Genomic DNA, 17751 nt, shown 5'->3' on the forward strand with positions numbered 1-17751 from the left:
AGACAATAATAATAAAAATAGAATTGTCAGTTTGAAATCATAATGAATAGCTCAGATATTACCATGAAAAAAATAACCAGAAAGATGAGATATTTGTATTCTTTAATGTCTACTGAGACCGTCATTATGCAGATTTCTCCCTATCAGATAGGACTCAGTATTAGGTTTGGCAAGGGGAGATGAGTAATCAACTAAATACTGCAGATTAGGAGTAGAGGGGGAGCATTTTTAAAACCATTTTAAGCTCCAAGTAACTCTGGGCAGAATCATTGCCAGATGCATTATGTCCTGAATTACAAGTAAATTTTCAAAGATAGTTAACTAAAGGTAATATGAACATCCTCTCTGGTGAAAAGTCACAGCTCAAGAGCAGACACATTTATGAAACACAAGATTTTCAGTTTTTATTTTTGAAGAAGTTCTTTTTGGAATGCAGTAGTTAAATGCTACAAATTTCTACTCAGTGGAGAATCTGAGCAAACTCTATAGGTCCTGAGAGTGTCACAACCCTAGATTATCACTAATGGCCATCTGAACAGAAAATAACATTTAACGTAAATTGTTGCTAGAATAATTACTCCTTTTCACATTTAATAGTTTTCATGGGCTCCCCTGGTGGCGCAGTGGTTGAGAGTCCGCCTGCCAATGCAGGGGACAGGGGTTCGTGCCCCGGTCCGGGAGGATCCCACATGCCGCGGGGCGGCTGGGCCCGTGAGCCATGGCCGCTGAGCCTGCGCGTCCGGAGCCTGTGCTCCGCAACGGGAGAGGCCACAGCAGTGAGAGGCCCGCATACCGCAAAAAAAAAAAAAAAAAAAAAAAAAAAATAGTTTTCATTTGTTAGTATAAGTATGCTATTATGTCAATATAAGGAAATTTTCCTAGATGGTCAAATAACACCTTTGAAATGCCCACTGACATTTCCAAACTCCCAAACAGTATCTTCCAAATAAATTGATCAGTATGGGAAGTATTTAATAATCACACTTAAGACAGGTAAGCTGACAACTGATTCCAGAGATAAGACAAGTTATCAAGAGAGTAATAGCTATACTTGCAACTCTTTTAGAAAATTATAGCTTCAGTTCACAGGATGCAGAGAAAAGGACAACCTAAAGATGACAGTGACCGAAGTTTTCATTCCATTTCACCTGTGACAATCTCAAGTGGTTCAATTACCTAGTATGTGTGTGACAAGAATTTAAAATCTCTACCTCACTGTATTGAAGAGAAAAGCAAAGTGGCCAACTCCTGCATCAGCTGATCTGTCTGTAGAATCACAGCAAAAGTATTAGCCTTATTCATTCTCCAAGTACCGGAGCATCTAACTTGTTTCTACCCAACTTGCTCATCTGTTTTATCATCTTTTCATCAGAGAGCACTGTTTTGAGTAATGGGCAAACATAACTTACCTAGGATAAGCCATCAAGGAGATGCTATGGTTTACCATTATCCATTTTAAAAGGTAGGTTTATGTGTGTCTGGGTTGTACTGTGCAGGTGTATGAGTCTGGATGGCGTATGAGTGTGTGAAGGAGGGCAAGCAAAATCTGCTTTCATGGGCATGGAAAGAAATTTATGGGAAAGTTTTTAATATACATGATGAAAAGTGTTAAAATCTTAAGCCAGGAGAACATCTTGGATGAATCATTTAGCCTATTCTCATCACATCTTCCTCCAAATATAGTTTTTTTTCCCCATATTTTTAAGTCTTCAAAAAATAACCCTTAATACCATCAATATAATGTTTCACAGCTGGTAAAAGCAAAATTTTTATCCCAAACTCTAAACTCCTTCTCTACTGCTTTATAGGCATACCTCCTTTGTCGTGACCTCCAGAAAACCAGAGAAAAAATTAGTCAACATTATCCTTAAAATATATTTCTACAGTTACTAATGTATCTAAGTTATCATCAAGACAGAGAGAAGGTATGGTATAAGGGAAAGAAAACTGTAATTAAAGGTTAAAAATAGCTAAATTTAAGTCACAGCTCTAACAGTTACTAAGAAAACCCAGGGAAGTCACGATTTAATTGAACCTTTGTTGTTTCAGCTGTTACTTGGAGCTACTGAAATCTCTATTAGCAACTACAAAGAGATGTTATTTCAAACAAGATAGTGGAAGTGATAAAGCTTCTAAAGGTCTATAACACTTTTAGTCTTTCAGCAAAGAAATCAGTACTATTCCAGCCAAATATGGATTTCTCATCTACATAATTGCATTAAAAATTTCTTTCTGACCAATTTAATTTTAAAATTATATCTAGAGAACATAATATAAAGTAGCTGGCTCAATAAAATAGCTCAATATGTTTATATAAAGCCACTGCCCCATACAGATTACATAACAGATGCTCAGTAAACAAAAATTATTGCTAATAGTAGCATTAGAAGTGGCAGTAATGCTGCACCTCAATTATGCTTTCACTTTATTTATAGGAGAAAGAATTGGAACAGTTGATTTATTAAGCGCCTTATGTGCCAGACACAATATCTGATATCATTTAGAACATCTTAACACCAAGAATTAGATATTAGTTTCCCCATTTTGTACGTGAAGAAATGGAGACTTGTGCAGGTTTAATAAATTGCCAAAGGCTCAAAGCTCAAACCAAGTTATGTTCAATTCCAAAGGTGCTCATGTTCAATTACAATCTATTGTCTCCCAGAAGTTCAAAGTTAAACTTCCTGGTCTTAGAAAAGTGTGGCTAGTGCTGAATAAATATGTGTACCAGAAGGTAATCCCTCTATCTCTACAGACGCTTTAGCCATTTACATAGGATTTACAATTTTAAACTAACCTCAGATTCTTAAAACATGCTGAGGGATGAAAGAAAAAGTTAATTTTATTTGTTAAACAGAACTGTAATATTTTTATTTCTCTAGTAAATATGAAGAATTATGGTAATGCATGCAATTAAAATTTCCTTTGTTAAATAATTCCATTACTATTTTAAATTGCTTCATTAAGGGGAACTACATTTCCTTACACATTACAGCATGTGTGTTTTGTCACATCTTTCTTGTCAATATTGTCCTACTAATTATATACCAAAAATGTCTCCTCTAAATAACTCATAATTATTTTTAAAAAAATAAATAAAGGAAATTGTCTTTGGAGTGTAGCATCTTGTGGTCCTGCTGCTCTTTTAAATTTGTAAAAATATTGAGATTGAGATGCATATTTAAAGCTTTGAATATTATGTCCAGACTATTTTCAACAAAGTTAACAGACTAGGATCCAGTAATTCTAATTACTCTAGTATCAGATTTCTGGAGAGTTGTAGCTTATCATTTTTATAAATTTTTCATATTTGTCATTAATGTAATGATACTGTGTTCGTCCTTTACCCTTATTACTTACAAAGCTCCAATAGATTGTTGTCAACATTTTTAATAATTTAGCCCATTTTGTAAAAATCTTTATATTTTGCATACTAGCTTAGACCTACAAGCTTTTAATATGTATTTTGATTGGGCACTTACTACAGCAATTTCTAGGTAAATTATTTACTTATACACTAATCAAATGTAGTCTTACTACAAGATAGCAATGGACAATGAATTTATAGAAAACAATACATTTGCAAATTCAATTCAAAGTAATTCTTTTGAGAGTTAACAAAAAAATCTAATTACTTGTTTTAATACTGAGTCCATAAGAAAACTTGTAACACAGAAAACAAAACAAAACAAAACCTCATTTTGACCCTGCCATAGCTCTGTTGCTGTTGGCTCCTGAAGAAGGAAATTCTATTATTCCATCCATACTGGTATGAACTCATAGCCATCCTAGGCTCTCCTGCCCAACTATTTCACCAAAATGCACTATTTCTTACCACTGGATCTGGTTTGATTTTGTTTTATTTTCCATTACAGACTCATTTGATCTAAGCTAGTCATTACTCTCATTTTAGCATCTGACCAGATCTACTTATAGACAAGCAAACTCAGATTCAGATTATCCCAGTCCAGTCATAGAAGCATGAGCCTCATGCATGCACTCAGGTCCCATGGAATTGCTGTCTCACACAAGTGTGTGCACAGTGCTAGAGCTAATATTAGGACTGACTCATGGTCAGTGTTCCAGTGCCTAGGACATCTAAGGTAAGCTACCACTACCTCCGGCGACACACCTTGTTCAAAAAATAGACAGATTAGAGCTTCCCTGGGGGCGCAGTGGTTGAGAGTCAGCCTGCCGATGCAGGGGACATGCGTTCGTGCCCCGGTCCAGGAAGATCCCACATGCCGCGGAGCGGCTGGGCCCGTGAGCCATGGCCGCTGAGCCTGCGCGTCCGGAGCCTGTGCTCCGCAACGGGAGAGGCCACAACAGTGAGAGGCCCGCGTACCGGAAAAAAAAAAAAGATAGATTAAATAAAATAAGGATAGACTTGCAAATTTTCATGGATAAACATGTAGATATTCTCATTCATACACTGACACAAGTCTCCTCTGTGATAACCAAAGAGGGAGGCATAAAAGATAATATTTATGGCCAAAAAATTAATCTATCAGGGTGAGACTGTCCAGAGTTATCTGGGGGAGAAGGTGGCATACTTGTGAGGAATTCTTTTAAATCTCCATGACATTATGAAACTCTTTAATGACATCTTCCACATTGTTTCATATAATTGTTCTTTACCTCTCTGTCTTATTCCCAGAATTACCTGTGTTCCCAATCAAAGTGAGAAAGAGTCTCAGATGCTGCAAGTGGCTAGATTTTCAGGAGCCAGTTCTTGTCAGCAGCTTTAGGACATGAAGTAAAAGGGAACTGGAATCTCCTAAGAGCAGGCACAAGAAGAAAGGAAATGTCCAAAGCACCATATCTGAAGGTTGACATCAAGACTCAGAACAAAGAGAAACTCAGAAGGCAAAACCCGGCAAATTTTTCTGAGATACTGTTGCACTGGGGAGGAACATTTTAAAGAGTGTCGCTGATGTTCCCACAGGCAGGAAAGCACCTGTTACAGACATTGATACAGTTCAGACATTTTGTAGACTGTAAACTTTTAAATGTTAAGGATAATATATGTCTGACTCATCTTTCAAAGACAGCTCAAATGTCACCTACTCTGTGAAGGCTACTCTGATAGACCCCCATATCAGAATTAATTTCCTGCTTCTTAGTGTTCCCGCAGCATTTTGTTTTTGCCACTAGAATGGCCCCTACTTTTCTTTAATGGCCAAATGTTTATTTTCTGCCTCCTCTAATAAAGCTTCTTGAAGTCTGGGTCCATATATATATATATTTTTTTACTGGATCCATATCTTATTCATATTTTTATCTACCCTGTCTTGCAAGATTGTCACAGAAGAAGCAATTAACAGATGCTTGTCAGACTGGTTTTAGGTCCCTGTCATACACAAGAGTGTGGAAAGATTTAATTAGATTAGAATAGAAAGGACTAAATATATTAAAATAAATAGAATATATGAAATTTGATCCTATGTCCTGGGAAGATTGAGATAGCAATAAAGAAAATAGGGGTCATCAAAACAGATGCAGATCAGTTGTGAACAATAAAGAAGTGCAGGAGGATATTATTATCATCCAGTAGAGATGATAATTTAACCTGTGGGAACAAATTAGATTACCAAGGGAAAAATGGGTTGAAGGTTAAGACAAAACTTTAAAGAATCCTTATATTTATAGGGTGAGAGGAAGAAAATGTCCCATACATGAAGCAAAGGAGGAACCTGAGAACTGGGAAACAAAATAGAATAACGCCCAATATGAAAGTCTAGAAAGGAGTTCTAAGAAACTATAGGGACAAAAGGGCCATAAGGCAAGGGAGTGGATTTGAAACTCTGAAGCTGGCAGGGAATAAGGTGAATTTGAGCTCCTAAGTTGAGAAGAGATACACAGAAGTGGAAAATGTCAACAATTATCCTTAAAAAAAAAGTATGAATGGTGTAAAGAATATACTGCCTGAATCTGGCATCGAATGAGTTCAAAGGAAGAACCTGAAACAGAAAGGAATTTGTAACATTAGGAGAAAGCCAAGTCTCAGTTAAAGGGAATCATGTAGGAAAAACTGGTTCAAGGCTGTAAGCAACTGTTGATATGACGAAATGATCCACAAGGTACAGTGTAAGAGGTTATAGAAGAGCTTACAGAGAATGGATATGGAAGGAGGGCAGGCTGAGTTGGGTAGGAATGAAGCTATGGGAAGAGACAGTACCAGAGTGGTTTGTGTTGTTGCCATTGGAGATATGGTGAGTGTCCTAATTGTCCCAATTCTTTAACATTATCTGTATCCATGCCCTTGGTTATGTGGCTTTCCAGTTCCACCACTAAAGTAGTATATTTCACCACTCCTGACTTTGGTTTCACTCACGTGACTTACCTTGACCAATGAAATGTCAGCGAGTATAATGGAACCAAAGACTTGAGAATCATTCAAGCAGTTGGGTTAGCTCTCTTACATTCTGACAACCCCATGAGAAAACCAAGCTCAGGCAAACCCTCTGATTCCTGGAGGAAGAGAAGAAAACATGGAAGAGAATCAATCCACAGATGCTTGAGGAGACACATCCGCGAGCAGCAGAGACACTCAGCCAAGCCCAGCCGAGGTTAGCTGACTTCCAGCTGAGAGCTTCATGAGCTAAATCAATGCCTATGGTTGCATGCTACTAAATTTTTGTTTATTTTTGTAACCATATTGTAGTGATAGCAAAATGATTTAGAAGATAATAAATATATTAGCCAGTATTTATTGAGCAGCATTGTGTCAGAAACTATGTGTCAGGAGCCATTTTATTACATGGATAATTTCATCATATTCTGAAAACTATCCTATGAAATAGACATTGTTTCATGTCCATTTAAAAGTTATAAACTGAATTCAAAGTTCATACTGCAATAAAGCAGAGAGATCAGGATCCAAATTCAGACACTCTGACTCCACAAACCATGATTTTCACCACCATCCTTTGCTGAAAATATCAGAACACTGCTGAAAATATCACAATATAATTACAAATTACTATATTAAAGTAACATTAAACTATTCAATGGTCTTTCCAATAAAACAGAATTTACATGAGTATCACTATCTATGTGTGAAAGAAATTATTGATTACATTTTCCTGGCAAGTACTCTATAACATTTAATGCAATGCTTTCTGTCAAAGTGTGGATTGGAGAAAGTGATTGAGATTCGAGTCACTTGTGCTGGATATCATATTTCCTACCCTAACTAAATATGGCATGCTCATGCTTAGGTTTGTCTGTACACTGAGAGATGACCAGGTTTACAAAGCGGGATCAGAATTCATCTATTCAACCAAAGATGTAGAAAAGATGGCAAGCTTGATTTACTTGTCTAGCTGAATAGGAAACAGAGACAGGAGAATGAACAGGCAGCCTCTAGTACAGTGAATGTATTGGACAATGAGCTGCCAGAATCCTCCTTTCAGAACCCAGACCCTCATTCCTCTCACTGTCAGTAGTGCCTGTGGCACACAGTTCAGAGTTGAGTCTTTCTCTGAGGATTGTTCTCGGACAAAGAGAGCCATATTGTCCAAGACTGTGCTTTCTCCCAGCAGTTGTGTCCAATGACTGGCTGATAGTGAGGTGCAAAAGCCTGGAAAACTTGCTTTGATTTCAGACAGCTCTGCAGAGCCATTTCCAGCTAGATTCATAGGCTCAGGTGAGGCTTCTAAGACAGCTACATCATAGTTTCACATCTTCCTCTGCTTATCCTGCTTCCCAGTATACCTCCTGCTCAAAAGTCTGCCTTGGAGGAGTCTGTTTCCCAGAAATCTAAGACACCAGGATGTACTACCACATGGAGAAAGGAAATGAAAGGGGTCTTGCATTTCGTGAAAAAGGAAGGGAAAACATGGAATCCAGTCTTTAAGTCATTACATCTTCCTATTAATAAACATCTCAATTAATGTCATGTTGTCTCCAGATTAGCAACTCTCTCGCAGAAGAAGAGATGACCACAGAGGGGACATAATTGTCTTAATAATACCCAAAGTGTAAAGAAGGTGCTTGCATAAAGTTCTAGCTTTCCTTGCACAAAAGTAAAAACAGGTAATGAAGGGGAATTGTTTCCTCCTATAAAAAAAAATTTACTGTCATTAAATTATAAGGCGTATGTGCTTGCATTTTCTTAGAAGCAGAATGCAGTATCCAGAAAGCCTTTAAGATTTTACAGCAAATCATTTTTTCAAGCATTTAAAAACTATACAATAACTTCCATGATAGAAGAGGGAACAAGAAGAAAATAATTGATTAAAACCAAAGAAAGCGAGGAAGTACACAAGCTAGCAATTTAAAATCAGGATACAGAAAGCCCCTAATTAATAAGAGAATGAAGTCTCCGAAGTACAATTGTAAGGTCAATGTTTAAAATGGCAAATACTTTCCTGTGGTAATAGTTTCACAAGACAGCTCACTAAAACTGTTTTAAACTCATAATATACTGACCCAAGTGTTAAAGAACACAGGTACCAGATGAAGCTATGTTTCATATAGGAAAGTATATTCAATGATTTCAGTTCAAGATACCAGGCATACACCTTGTTTCCATGGCTTTCGAGCAGAATCTTCACATCATTTCAATGCCTGCCTTGTAAGTAGACCTGTAGAGCTACACCTACAGACATGGCATTCAACGAAGTATGATGGGGTTTAGGTTCGGTCAGGTATTTTGACCAATGTAACTCCTTGGAGAAGGCAAATAATTCTTAGCCACCTCTCTTATTCTGGCAGAAAGAAAGAAAGAAAGAAAGAAAGAAAGAAAGAAAGAAAGAAAGAAAGAAAGAAAGAAAGAAAGAAAGAAAGAAAGAAAGGAAGGAAGGAAGGAAGGAAGGAAGGAAGGAAGGAAGGAAGAAAGAAAGAAAGAAATGGACTTTCTCTTTCATGTTCCATTGCTATTGACTATTGCTTCTTCCTAGAGCTCATATTACCTCAATAAACATTCACTGAGAACCTGTAAAGGAAAAAACCTAAATTACATTTCTGTTTCTTTCCTTTTTTCAACAATTGATAAACAAAATGTAGTTTCCCATCTTTGCTTGCATTTTCATGTCCTTAAGGAAGTACACAATACTTTTGAGGTTTTCTAAAAGAGTAAACTATTATGAGTAAGGGGAAATACATAAGGGGTAAAACTGTAAGTGTGACTAATACAGTATCTGGGATTTGTTTCATCAAACTTTTACCAAACAAATTTTATGGACCAAGAACTATAAACTAAGGTTATAGAGGGGAATGAGATATAATACTTTGGAGAACTTACAGTTTAAGAGGACAGACAGATAAGTAAATGAAAATTACAAAATAGTCTGATAGTGCCTGACTGGAAATGCTGTAGTGGAAAGCTTCTCCCTCACCCCCATTGTTTCCATCCAGGTAGAAGAACTCATCCAAATGTCTGGCCTCTCTCTGTCTCTATACTCCTTTGCTTCAGGAAAGGGGGCATGACCTAACCTATTTGATCAATTTGTGAATAGATTGGACATGTTCAGCTCAAATTCATCTATTTCTTCCATTTAAAAGAGATCCAGGTTTCCCCTGCTCCTTCACCCTGTAAGACAGTGCACAGGGAAGATACCCTGGTCTAGTGCTGCCTGTGATTGGGTGACTAAATTTGGCTAATTATGAAATTTGGTTAGCAGGTCCATTTGGCTCTTACACTGAGCCATGTCCTCCAATTTACTATTTATCAGTTGAAAGGCTTCATCTTTTATATTGCTTCTCTTATTTTCTACCCCAGGCAATAAGGAAGGATGGTGTTTATAATTTTGCCTTGAATTCTCCACCAGTGTAAATATTCAAGGGAGCTTCCAGGGGAAACACCTAAACCAATGTTGCAGGTTCAGGAAGTCTTCCTCTGTGAAGGAAGGGATATTAAACTGAAACCTGAAATTATTATCAGGTTATGCAGGCAAATAGCTAAGGAAAGATATTCCAAAGAAAGAGAATGACATATGCAAAGGTCATAGAAGAAAAAGAAATTTAGTATCTTTTATTTTTCCTGTCCCACACTATCTTCTTATGCTGTAATCTTTGTTGACCCTGAATTTTAATCATACTTTCCTCAAAAAGGTATTAGTAGTATACCCTCAGTTTTAATGCTTAAAATTATTCTGTTCTCAAATATTATAATTCTGACACATTCTCTTTCCCCTTATTGCTATTGATTGACTTTATTCAAAAAACAGATTTTCTTTAAACACTTGTATTCTGATTGCATTAAACTGCCAAATGCCAGGTTCCCAAATAGCACCAATACAATCCATTGATAAGACAAAGTTGAGTTTATAATATACTGAGGCAGGGAAGAATACCTCCTCAGCAGTGTTGTGACTGTGTCTCAGAGAAAAGAAGGCTAGGTTAGAATTTATTAAGAATTAGGAGTTTGGCTTAAGGCAGTTCTATCAGGGTAGAGGACTTGCTTAGGATTAGGTTAGGATCATGATACATTAAACCAGGGATGGTAGAAATAGCAAGACTAGGATTTTGTGTCCAGTGATTCAGAAAATCTTAGAGCCCCAACTGTCTATTAATGCTTTCCTTTGAAGAGTTGATAGGTCTTTCAGAAGGTCTCAGTAATGAACAATCAAACCGCTTACCTGAGCAAGAAACTCCAGGAAAATGTTAGGACATGCTAATGAAGACAGTGGAGTAGCAAAAATAATGTTAATATAGACAATAGGTATAGTTTTTCAGGGCTAAGACTATATAAAATACTTCTTTATATCCTGAAAGCTTATCATAGTACCCAGCATTTGTAGTTGTTTTCCATAAATGCCTATCAAAAAAATGAACTTATGTCCATCCACCTCACTACAAATAACTAAATTTAGTTTCTTTTTATGGCTGAGCAATATTCCATTGTGTAGCACAGGGAGATCAGCTCGGTACTTTGTGACCACCTAGAGGGGTGGGATAGGGAGGATGGGAGGGAGATGCAAGAGGGAGGAGATATGGGGATATATGTATATGTATAGCTGATTCACTTTGTTATAAAGCAGAAACTAACACACCATTGTAAAGCAATTATACTCCAATAAAGATGTTAAAAAAATTTTTTTTAAAAGACCTTATTTTTATTTCTGCAGGTGACAGTTCAGCTGAAAAGAAGGGAGGCATGTAAAACATGCATCCATAAACAACAAAAAAAATCAGCCCAGCTATGTAAATATTGATCAGTTTTTTGTAAAAATCACTGTCATTTTTCTATGAAGAGCTATGCCTTTCCTTCATGTCAATGTTTTTTTAAAAAGTGCATTTTGCATTAAAATGTCTTTTAATTAAATTAAGAAAAGGAATTTGTGTGAACCTCTTACTCAATTTTTAATAAATATATATGATGAATTTAAGCCTTAGGACATTAAATAATAAACAACCATTAAAAATCATCTTCTGCAACAACTAAGTAGTCAGTTATTATTTTTCTCAGCAGTATTTACAGTTAAATCATATTTCAATATACTTTAGGTGAGGTTTCAGAAGACTGCCTGGCCTTTCTAGAATTGCTAAAGTCATACCCACTTTGCTGTGGTTGATACTTGTGTTATTTCAATTCATTCTTTAACACAACTCTATAAACAGAGGGAAATAATAAGAGACCTACTCATGAAGTGGACTTTTAATAATTACACTCCTTGGAATACTTTCGAATCTACAGTTTGTAAATAATGATAATATTTCTGAAAATAATGATAGCAATAATGAGGGTGATATTTGTTGAATACCTATTACATTTCAAACAACATAGAAAGTGCTTAACATTAATTATCTCATTTAATTCTCAAAACAGTCCTATAAAGTATATATTATTAGTATCTCCACTTCACAGGAAACCAGGGTTCAGAAAAATTGAATAATTTGGCGCAGCTAGTAAGTGACTGAACCAGAATTTGAACTGCAAGTTTTTATCAGATTCCAGGAATTGTGAGACCTTTGAGGTCAAATGTTACATCTCATGTATTTCTATATCCTAGGAATTATGACAATGACTACCATGTATTGAGAACTTAACACATATTTGCGAAGTGAGTGCTATTTTTGAAGAAAGAATCAACAATAATATAAAACAAAAAATAAATTGGTTAAACCGGTACACATACAAAAATGCTCAGTTTTCATATAAGTGCTAATAGAAGTTTAAAAAAGAGTTTGACACGACACTTACATAACATCATGTTACATTGGCCAAAATATTTTGTGCGTAAAATGATAGCATCATATCAATTATATTTTCCCCTAATGTTTTATAACAAAAATGTGGCAATATGTGTTTTTCTCATATAATAGAAACAAAGCCAATGAAACATATTGAGACATGGTTGTTCTTATCTCAAGTCAAAATACTTTGATTCTCTTATTTAAGTGTTCTTTTGTGCTCAGAATTTCTCATTATGAGTTGAGATTATACCCTTTGACTTTAGAGATTATGGAGAATGAATAATTTATCAAATAAGCTGAAATATTCTGCCAGAATGCAAAGCTCATACAAAAGTAAAATAATAGCCACCAATACAAAATGCAAAGTAAAACAGCCCCCAGCCCAGCATAAGCCCCCAATACACATCACACCCACACAGTCTCTCAGCAAATATCAAGCAACACATTGAGATAATAGACTTGTCAGGAAAAACAAACATCCCTACAGACAAAAATAGTCACTTCGTTAATAACAGTCAAATTGTGACATCCATAAATTTTATCTGAGGTCTTATTAAGCTAATCATAGCCTTCATTCAATTATTTGCTGCCTTAAAAGTGGCAGATCACAATGGAAGGTCACCAGGAATTATTTGCATCTTGAACATCCTTGCCAAATGAAAATAAAAGAAAGTTGAAGTGTTGTTATCTCTCATCAATTGTTGTAACTATCTTTTCTCTCTCTGTGCTGAATGTAGAGTGTTGGCTACATTGTTACATTAATGTTATACACTGTTATATTGATGTTATAGTCTGCTGCTGATTGTAATCATTTCCCCCCTAAGATACTGAAGAAAAGATGATGGTAAGTAATATTAATTTAAGACATGATTGTTTATGCTTATTAATTTTCCCATGACATTCTCTTTTTATCTTTGGAAAACTTTACAAATTAAAATGGACAGAGGTAGTGTACTTCAATCTTTGAAAGATGTTACAGAAGGGGACCAGCCTCAAGAATCCTTGTAATAGCAAGCAATAAAGCAGTGGCATATTGAACAGAAAGCTTCGGGGGATAGCCCTGTAGGAAAAGAAGGAGAAAAAAGTCTCATGGACTCTCATCCATGGTAAGGTAACTGTGAATTATTCATTCAGTTGTTTTAACAAATTTATATTGAAGGTTTACTAATGCCAAAGCATAATGGTAAACAAAGTAATAATAAACAAACAAAAAAATAATCATTATCCCTAAATCCTGGAGATTAGGGTTTAGGGTAGAGGGTCATCAGACAACAATTAAGCACACATAAATATAAGTGGAGAGCTGTGATCAGAGGGAAAGCTTCATGACAATAGGAAAACATCAAATGATGTGACTTACAGTGTCAGGCAGTCAGGGATGCTGCCTTGAGTAAATAATGATTAAACTGAGGTCTGAGGGAAGAGTAGGAGTTAGCTAAATAGTGCTGTTTATCTGTTTATGGTATAAGAGCATTCAGGCATAGGGAAGAGCATTCAGGAAACGTCCTGTGTTAAAGAAGCAGGGAACATTCAAAGAATTGACAGAAAAGAAGGCTGTATGACTGGGGCACAGAGAGCTGGAAGGACTGTGGGGCAGGATGATGCTGAAGAGGTAGATAGAAGCCAGCTCTCCATTGCCTTGAAACTCCAAGATATTTTTAAACCCAAGAACAATGGAAAGCCACAGATTATAGAGGGAAGGTGCATGTCGGGTATGATCCAACTGCATTTTGAAAGCATCTCTCTGCTGCCATGTGAAGAATAGATTGTCACAGGCATGGGTAAGTGCAGAGAGAGCACTTAGGAGGGCATTTTAGTACTTGAGGGATAAGATGACTGCCTCAGATAAGAGTGGTAGTAAATGAGATAGGCAGAAGTGAATAGATTTAAACTATCTATATCTACAGACAAATAGAAATATAGATAGTTTATACTTATGATGATGACCTAAGGGGCAGTATATAGACTAGATGTGGAAGGGAGGAAGCAAAAAGTAGCAGGGTTGATCAATAGGTTTCTGGATTTCATTAATGGGTCAACTAAAGTATCATTGACTGAGAGAGTGAGATGTGGGACACTGGAGAGGAGCAAACTGGATTTTGGTTGGTTAAGTGTGGAGCTTGACGTGCTCTTAAGACATCAAAGAGGACAGTTTGGGAAGGAAATGAGTTATGTGGGACTCTAGTTCAAAGGGGAGGAGATCTGGGATGGCAGTTCACATTTGACAGTCATCTGTGTATAAAAAGGAATTTGGGGAATCTTCTGTGTTTTGTGTTCTAGCTGATGGTCAATATGTAGGGTTTTTCCCAATAATTTTCGTTTCTAATAGACTATAAATCTAGTAGTTATCATTAGAGTACACTTATTTCATTTAAATTTAATCTTTAAAGAATTAACTCTCTTCTTTTTCAACTCACTCCAAACACCTTTAGATGTAGACAAGCAGGAAGGCACCTGCAGCACAAAGGGTGGGTACTAAGGATATCAGAGCCTGGGAGGAGTAAGGAGGGGCTGGTAGTGGTAGCGGCCCTGAGTCAGATATCAGAGTCCAGCATGGTGAAGAGGCTATTCGCACAGGGTGCAACCCTGACGTGGAATGTGGGACCCCAGGAAGGATGAAGAGGACATCTGCACATGGGGGACAGAGTGGCCCTCTGCAGGATGTGGGACCCGAAGAAGAGTAAGAAGTGCTTCACCACAGACTGGGGACAGTCCAGAACATCGTTTCAGAGCCTGGATGGAATGAAGTGAGTATGCAAAATAGGGAAGGGGCTCAGTGTAACCTATGATGGTAAATGAGGGCTCCTGAAATGATGGCTAAATGTCAGGGTTAAGGAAGAGAGTGTATAAGATGAATCTGGAACAAATTATTGTGCCTGAAAATAAGAAAGTGCTCACAGAATGATGGGAATTGACAAAAGGACAAAAAAAAAATCTTAAAGAACTGATCAAATATGGGAAATTTTGAGTATCAGAAGAAATAATCATAGTAATAAATTATAACTCATTGAATAAAATAGGAATCTGACAGTACTTACTAATAGAAATAAATAAGTGAATAAATTAAATGTTGAGTGAACAATGGATTATTTATATAGCACCAAGTATGTCCCCTCAAACTGCTGTTTAATTACTAAGGGAAGAAAAGCCTTGCAGAGTTACCTTTATCACCTAAAAATTAGCATCGCCAATAATGAAACAAATCATGTACTATGAGATTGGAAACATTATTTCTGTGATAGTCTTGCCAAAGATGCATAACCTGCTGAAGTGAATCATGAGGAAGCATCAGAGAATCCCAAACTGAGGGCCATTAATACAAAATTATGGAATCTCCAAATCAAGAAAAGATTAAGTAATTGCTCCAGACTGAGGAGACTAAGGTGACATGACAACTAAATACAACACGTGAACTAGAGCTTGCTCTTTTTGTTATAAAGAATATTACTGATACAGGTCGTGAACATTGGGATCTGAGTGTCAGATAGTAGTAATATGCTATTGTTAATTTCCTGATTTGTTGGTTGTCTTGGGGCTATGTAGGAGAAAGTCTCTATTTTTAGAAAATATGCTCTAGCCTATTCAGAATGATAGGGAACCATATCAGCAACTAACTTTTAAATGGATCAGGAAAATAATGTTATTTGTACAATACATTTAACTTTTCTCTAGGTTTGAGACTGTGTGTTTTGAAGAGTACCAGATCATCTGGAATTCATAAGTAACCAATTGTGAAAAGTAGATTTCTGTTTATTTGATAGAAGAGCCAAAAACAAAATAAAACATTAAATGGAATAAATATTGTGCTTCCATAATTTTTGTCTGCCTTTTAATCAACAGTGCATCTGAACTCATTTTTAAAACATGCGAAATTTGACATAGGAAGATGATGAAGAGCATAAGCAGTCGAGACACAGTGCTTACCAATTTGAGATGCTTTCAAGTCAGAATAAACCACTGAATGAAACATTAGATTTTAGTCACTTGAAAGCCCTTGATCTTCAATATAGCCTCTTAAGAGTGTGATGTGCCATTTATTTTTCTTTTACCCAAGTTTTACTATTGGATATCTGATTACCTAAAAAGACAGGATGGAAATATTTTAAGATGCTTCTCTCTTCTCATCTATATTTATTACTTGATTTCTGTCACTACTCTAAAGTAAACAATAAATCCTGCAGCGTTAGGGTCCTGAGACCTAAAGACATAATAATTCTTCTGTTGGAACTTAATGTACCACCAAAGATGAGCTCTGTCACTGGAATAAAATGGTGCGATGAACTAGCTGACTACCTTCTAAAGTTATCACTCTAACTTTTCACATCATGATCCTAACATTTCATTCCATTGTAGAAAAGGAAATGCGGAGGAAGTAAATATGTGAGGAAGGAGAGCTTAGATAAAATTCTTTCAAAAAGAAAGCCATTGATACAATTAATAAATGTAAAACAGATGTTAAATGGCAAAGATTTATTACCATTATTATTAGAGTAAATGTCTATGGCCTTTTGATTTTACAGATTGCACTAAAATAACCAGACGTGTGAACTCTTTCTGAAATTAAATAATAAATAGTATATGCAGAATGAGGGTAAGGGCAATGTGTAATTTGTGTCTCTTCAATCCACGTTCATGTTATCACTATTAATAGTATCATCAGTAGTTATCTGTTCCTGGTCAGAACAGCTAAATTACTTGAATTGTGCCTTTCATCTCCCTTCCATCCCCCACACCACTACTTCAGGTATTTGTCCATATAAACAAATACACTCTGCTTCCATGTGGCATCCTGTTTTCTTTAGTCTTTTCCTTAAAAGGTACTCCCAAAAAAAGGGAGAGTAAATTCTCACAATTTTCCCCTTTTCAGCTTGAACTATCTTTATTAATGCCCACCATCTCTGAAGATCCAGAAGAGTCTATGTACCACTTCCAAATGAAGCCTAGAGTTGCATGCACACCAATTGCTTTAACTCTCACAGAAAATGAAAGCTTGAATCTCATTAAGATCTTGAGGTCCACTATGTCCTATGTCCACTAAAGTCCACTAACTCTACTGCTACTTCCTCCACCAGGTGCTCTGCATCCTTATGATACATCTGGTTGCTCCAGCAGTGTGATTGTATTAGAAGCCCTTGAAATGTCAAAAACAATAAGAACAACAGAAAAATCTGTCGTGCTTTCTCCCAAAGAGGAGGGAATCTCTGTGTCTCTCTCTTTGTTCCCTTTTCTCACCTTTTTGTTCCTACAGCACTTGGCTCTCATTAAATGTCTGCCATGTACTTCAAATACCAATCAGAGTATTTTAATGAAATAACCTCGTCAGGTTGTATTTACCACCCTCAGTCTACCTAGGACTCACATACAAAGACAACAGGGAGCCTATTGTGATCAATCTGAGCGCTAGAATTCTGCTATCAAAACTATTCCCTCTCTTCTGAATATTGGACATTGTAATTGGAGCAACTGTCATGTGTTGAAGCCTGATGCTTTCCTCCCTTAGTATGATTTTTTTTCCAAGAAGGCTCCTTTACAGCCAGCTCATTCATTTGTCTAGTCAGGCTCACAAATGTATGAATCCTAAGTGGGCAAATGTTAGTCTCAAACCAACAA

This window comes from Orcinus orca, chromosome 18 (assembly GCF_937001465.1).
Source record: "Orcinus orca chromosome 18, mOrcOrc1.1, whole genome shotgun sequence".
NCBI classification, from domain to species: Eukaryota; Metazoa; Chordata; class Mammalia; order Artiodactyla; family Delphinidae; genus Orcinus; species Orcinus orca.